We start from the raw sequence: 7,060 nt of genomic DNA, 5'->3' as shown, positions 1-7,060 counted from the left end.
TAGATAGATAGATAGATAGATAGATAGATAGATAGATAGATAGATAGATAGATAGATAGATAGATAGATAGATAGATAGATAGATAGATTACTGTCATGTTGGAATGCCGACCACAGGCTCTAGTTTTTTTTTTGTTATGTCTAATAATACTTTTTTCGAAGGCACTGTATAATAACCTCTGATCATTCTGTGTAAAACTTGTCAGAATAAGTAAACATTGATGTTGTGAATTAATTAAAAACTGTGAAGTTTTTCACTCAGTACTTATGGTGTGAAAACATTTCTCTCCTCTCTATTGACTAACCTAGAGCAGTAGCTGAGATAGAGATAATAAAACAGTATATGCTTCCACAGTCAATTACAATCCTGTCCTGTCCCACAACCTGTGCTTATTATCACTTGCTCATCTCAGCTCTATCTAAATGATTACTCAGGCTGAGTAAATAAAGATATCTCTTACCTGAAGGTGAGTAGCAGGAGGTGTGCACCAGTGGTGTGACCACTCGGGGTTGCTGTTTCAGTAAAAGATAAGATGTGTTTTTTCTGATGAACCTGAATGCATCGCTCTCCGTCTTCAATTTTCATTTTCATCCGGTGGACTTCTTATGCCTATTGGTACATTTAAAGGCAGACCAAGAGCAAAATATTCTTTAAGAAATAAATGTTGAAAGCTAATAGTTTCACCTTACTTCTTATAAACCACTAGAGCAGTTGGCTCAAATTCAAAACCTTAAGGAATGGTGGCTATATAATACCGCACAAAAAGATAGTTATAGAATGCATTTACCTTTACAAACTTATAGATAACCTAGTTTAGCTGACATTGCAGAGAAAGGCTTCAGAATAGTGCTTTGTAAATTGGTCCAAATAGGAGTGGGTAGCCTCAGATGAGTCAGGGTCACCATGCTTATTCCCATCCACCTCTGAGAACATTTTGATTTGATTTGATTTCATGTTATCCCGGTCCGAATTCTGCTGAGGCAGAAGTCACGTTTTTGACAAATACAGCATAGCGAGTGCTCTGCCTCACTTGCCAAGTACGAATATTACTGGCTTTTGCTTTTGCCTGGCCTAAATACATGTTTTACAGTATGCTAAATAAAAACAAGAACGTACATCATCATATTGTTTAACAATTTATTTTGCTTGCTTGATTAAAAACTGACTGGAAAAACAAAAAACAAAAACATCTTACACATAATTTCCATTGAATAGAGATGTAAAAACTGTGTTTTTACCTTATCTAATCACTAAAAGACGGGGTATGCCGCTCTGACCCGCTGTCAAACTAATTGCCCCTTTCTTTCAATGAAGGAGACAGTAATTGTGATGTAGATCTCTGTTTTTAACATTATCCAGCATTCAATGGTGGGAGATACAGTGTAGTGTACCTTTACAAAGATGGTTAAATCTGTGCATCTGAGTTTATCTTAAGGAGATGTTGATAGATGGGCCATTTTACAGATGCAGTGTCACAATTGGAAACATCTTGAAAGAAAAGGCCTCTTTTCTTAAATAACTTTTCACGTATGTAATTTCTAAGGTACACAAACAGAACTGCATAAAGTTAGTTTTGTGTCCTTGTGCCGTTAAAGAGTGTAGATAATCCCAAACTGCACTGAAGAATGAACAAATGCATCCTCTAGTGGAGGAGGATAGTAACTGAAGTCACTGAAGTGACTGAACTTTAAAACCAGGTTAGTGACTCCACGCTCATTCCATCCTCCACCTGATAGACGTTTGCTGAGTTTGAATTTAGGGGCTGGATCCTCTGAAGGCCGATTAAGTCATAGCGTGGTGCTGAGGTCTGTTTGGATGTTAGGATTCCTTGTTATGCTTCCTTCTTCTTCCCGTTTTGAAGGATGGGTCCAGTGTATCCTACTTAGACGTGGATATCCCATGATTCATTGCAAGTCCAAGAAAACAGGGTCCTCCTTGCTTAGAGGAAAAAGGTACTTGGTGCATAACAGTGGTAAATATTGGAATTGCAGTTTAATATAATGCAAGTATGTGAGTAGTATCATCAGAAATACTAGTTGTTTTAAATGGTTATTGAATTAGATATGTGATGGGTAATATTTGGTTTATTGAAATGTTTTGTGTTCTCCCCCTGCAGAGATTCCCGCCTTAGAAGCCAACGCCTTTCTTTACAGTTCCTCCTTAAATAAACAATTTGTAAATCCTAAATGTCCTCCCGCTTTAAAACTCAGTCATCTTGTTCTGAGACTGACAGAAACAAGTTCCTTTTAGGAGGACATTATTAGTTAATTTGATCGAACAAATTTTAATCTAATAAACAATTAATCAGTTTATTGTAAAGCAGTTATTTGTTTACTTTCCTACTTATGTTTAAATCAAGTTAAAAGTAATTTTTAACCTGGTCCTGGTTAAACCGGGACCTGCAAGGAGCATTTTCCACTGGACTGGTGACCGGTGCTTTTATATTATTTCTAGTGGATTTCCATATCCATTAAAATACATTTGAATACATTTCTGACGCACACGTCAACACAGTGGCATGGCTATGACTTAGCTTCAAGATCGGTCCTTGTATCTAAAACTGACTGTTTTAGTTACAAAGCACATTGTTCCCAGGCTCTGGCTCTAGCTCCAGCTCCTGCGTGTCATAATGGATCAAAGGAGCAAGCCCATATGCAGAACACACACGGGGGAGGCAGGGAAAAAGTTCAAATGTTTATTAAAAGTTCTGAACACGAGAGCATAAACAAGTTCTGAGACTGGTTCACTGAAGTCTTGACTGGGACCGGAGACTGTTGGTTAGCAGAGTTCATGAGAAGCTAAGAGTCTAGCTTCAGGCTTAGCATGGCAGACCTTAATCTGAGCTTCCAGCTCACTGCAGAGAACAACAGGGAATATCCACATAGGATTCTTCAGGGTGAGCTTCCAGCTCACTGCAGAGAACAACAGGGAATATCCACATAGGATTCTTCAGGCTGATTCCACATAGGAATCTTCAGGTAAACTCCACATAGAAGTCTTCAGGTTAAATCCACATAGGAATCTTCAGGTTGGCTCACCAGGGTGGATTAGCAGGTTAGGCTCATCCAGAGCTTCAGACCAGAGACAGGTTTTCCTGTGAGGCACAGACAAAGGAGAGATTAGAATCTGATCTCACACTTGAGACAACTAAGATTAAATCAGTAGCAGAGGCTCAGGTAGCTAACCAAACTAAGATCAACACTGCGGCGTGGAAGCAAGGTCTGGAAGGAGCTTATAAAGGGGAGATCGCCTGATGAGTAGATGCATAACAGGTGTGCTGGAAGGTTCCAGCCCTAGGAGACCCATGGCGCACTCTGCTGGAGACAGGGGGTAATTTCCAGATCCCAACAGTAACTCCAGTCCTAAAAGACAATAACAAGAGACAGAAGAGGATCCTCGGCGCCCTCTGGTGGGCAAGCCTGAGGATCCCAACACTGCGTCGTCAAAAAGGCTTACAAGACAAGCATACGTAAACCTAAATTTGGCATTAAATGGTTTCAATGTCTCCTGATATATCAAAATTATCAGCATAAACATGACTTTGATCCACTTTACCGAGATACTGTGTGGCTTGTCTACACTGCACTATCAATATATCTTTAAATCTTACTCTGTAGTTTGGCTTCCTTACACTTCAGTGTTGTCAGATGTCTGCTTTGGTTTTTATTTTCCCAATTTTTCGCTTTTATCTTTCTTTTCAGCTCTTTTTTAAATTCTATCTCACTCTCCAGTCTGTTCTTCCACCTTTATCAGCACCACTCATGCCTCCTTGTTCTTGTCTATCTCCTCATCCAAACTACAAGTGGCAGTGAATTCACTCCTTGGCAATAAGCTGTCTACCCTGCGGAGCAACAGCATCCTTGGCCATGAGTAGAAGAGATATCTCTCTTTTACATCTTTCTTACCCTCTCCTTTTGTTTATTGCAGTGCACATTTCAGTACTCATTGAAAAAACGTATATAGAAATGTATATTTGAAACCAAATTAGTCTTTTGCAATTAAATATTTTCTCTTTTGCATTGCAGAAGAGAACATTACTAGCTCTAGGTACCAAAAACCAAACAAACTAAAAAAAAAAAAAACTCTGAAGATCATCCCAGATCTTTAGTCTGCCTTTCCACTCCAATCAGCCATGCAGCCCTAATTACATATCTGCTGTGATTGCCCTTTTGTTAAGACATAATAGCAGCTTGACTACACTGGAAACATCTTTTCAAACCATTGTTATGGTTATTATAAGGATGCAGTCTTGTTTTTAAACAAGTTTGAAATGACCACAGATACATTTTTTCTTGTGTGAATGGATAAAGCCATAATTGTGCAAAGAATCGAGCGGGCGTTTGCAAAGCTAAAAAAATGCTTAGATGGTATCTAAAGCTTAGCATGAAAGAGGAACACAGGCAGTAAAATAACTCAATAAATTCAAAAGTTTGCCTTATGTATGTGAGGAAACAAGATGACCTCCCTAATTCCAGGCACCTTAAATGGCTGAATAAGATCACATCGATCCACAGTAATGGGAAAAAAATATGTAATCAACAATGTTTTTATGTATATATTAATTAGTTATTAATATGAATTAATTTGGATAATTTATCAACAATTTATATAATTTATAATAACAAATAATTTATTTTTAAACTTTTGAGAATGTGACAGCCTGTAGCAAGCCATTATGATGGGCAAATTTCCTGGTAAAACCCAGTGAAATTACATATTCTGTAAATAACTTAAGGCCTGCCACAATTTAGTTTAAAAAGCTATAAAATTGAAATATATAAATTCAAATATGAGTATTGAATTCCATGATATGTTAGGACATAATGGAGAATACTTAAACACAAATGAACCTAAAACAAAAAAAGATTATTTTAACATATTGTTTTCATATATAAAAAAAAAAAACTATGAATATTTTTAACATTAAACTGGAATTAAGAAGTGAAAATCTGGTAACCTTAAATTAGAACATAAGAAACTGATCACTTTAAGGCCATGGCTTAAACTGTTCAATTAATTCCTCATGCTTAAATTGCTACCAGTTAAAATGCAGATTATGGCTCAATTTATCCATTTTTCTTAAAGATGTATTTCAGACATGTACAGCAGCTTTTTAATAAATAAGCATATCATAAAAATGTAATTCATTTTAAAATGTATTATACATACTTGAAAGAGTACAGATATCTGTGTGTGCCCATCCATCCATCCATCCGTCTGTCCATGTATCTATCGTCCGGATTATGATTGCCATGGGTATAAGAGGTCCAAATGGGTGTGGGGGCTGGGGGGGCGCTAGGATCGGGGCAGGCTGGGCCATTCGGCAGTGTGGCTACCTGTTCTGGTGTCCCAGCGGGCAGGTGTGCAGCTTAGTGTTGGGGGTGAGGGGCTATTGCTGGTGCCATGGGGGAGGGTGGTGTTTGGGGCTAGACCTGGGCTACACTTGAGTTCTTCTTCTTTGGATCCCGCCCCCCTTTTTTTTGTTGTCCTGTACTTTCCTTGCCCAACAAACTGGACAATTTACAACTGATGAAGGGACAAAATAGGGACTTCTCTTCATCTGCTGTTTTGTGCTTCATGGACTCACAGTTATGTGGATTAAAACCGAATCTGCTCTACAGCTGGCAGGCTTCCAACTCCCCAGAGCGAAAAGAGACACTCAACTGGCAAAACGAAAGGTGGAGGAATCTGTTTTTACATCAACAGCTGCTGTTGCAACGGTGTGGCAGTGATCCAGCAGCACTGTTTTCCTGACCTGGAATCCTTCATCCTAAAATGCAAGCCTCTTTATTCAACCCGGAGCCAACACCGTGCCACATGTAAAACGTGGAGTGGAACATCCGGACTCTTTAATTATTGCCTTTGGTGACTTTAACAAAGGAAATCTCATTCCCGAAGTTCCTAAATACAGACAGTTTATTAAATGCCAAACCAGATAGGATAACATCCTGGATCACTGCTACACCACAGTCAGGGATGCTTATCAGGCCGTCCCCCATGCTGTACTGGGCCAATCCAACCAAGTCATGGTTCACCTGATTCCTGCTTAGAGGCACAAACTAAACCTGTAGTGAGGACATCAAAGAAGTGGACGAGTGAGGCTGTGGAGGACCTTAAGGCGTTTTTGGATTGTACTGACTGGGATGTATTCAGGGCTGCTACCAACAGTCTAGATGGGTACACAGAGGCTGGGACATCATACATCATCTTCTGTGAGGACTGGTGTGTTCCATCACAAACAAGGGTGAGTTACAATAACGACAAACCCTGGTTCAAGGCAAAACTCAGTAGGTTAAGGTTGGAAAAGGAAAAGGCCTTCAACAGTGGGGAAATAGAGATTCAAAGACGCAAAATATCAATTTTAGCACAGCTGTGAAAGAGGCTAGATAACTATATTCTGGGGGGGAAAAAATCCAGTTTTCATTCCAACGACTCTGCATCATTAGCTTCTTCCCATCCGTTACCAGCCTTATCAATAAGGCCCAGAGACCCGTGACACTGACACTGTTTCTCTCCCTCCCCCATTCGGGACCGGCAAGCCACACCAACGTAGCACATCCAGATCTCCTGTTACTTTAATGCACAGTCCACTGTGTATATAGTTGTATACTATATATTGTATATAGTATATTTGAGGTTTTATATTGTATATAGCTGGGCGTGCAGGTGGCGCAGTGGTTAGTGCGCACGGGTGACCCGGGTTCGAATCTGTGGTCTGTGGTCCTTTGCCGCAAGTCTCTCCCTCTCTCTCATACCCCCTTTCCTGTCAGCCTCCTGTCGAAAAAGTGAGCCACTAGTGCCACAAAATAAAAATATTGTATATAGCTATAGATTCTTTCTATATATCTATTTTGTCTGCACCATCAACACCACATCAAATTCCTTGTATGTGCAAATCTACTTGGCAATAAACTTGATTCTGAAAAAGCCTTAAAATTTGGACATTCGTCAGAGAGACTTTTAAACACCTTTTCACTTTTTATTGGTTTATTTGCATAGTTATTTGAAATAATAATGCTAACTAATAAAGGTACTGTTGCATTTTAACCCTTGTGTTTG

This window comes from Cyprinodon variegatus, unplaced genomic scaffold, assembly GCF_000732505.1.
Source record: "Cyprinodon variegatus isolate N-32 unplaced genomic scaffold, C_variegatus-1.0 Scaffold948, whole genome shotgun sequence".
In the NCBI taxonomy this organism is placed as follows: Eukaryota; Metazoa; Chordata; class Actinopteri; order Cyprinodontiformes; family Cyprinodontidae; genus Cyprinodon; species Cyprinodon variegatus.
This window is presented reverse-complemented; position numbering follows the sequence as displayed.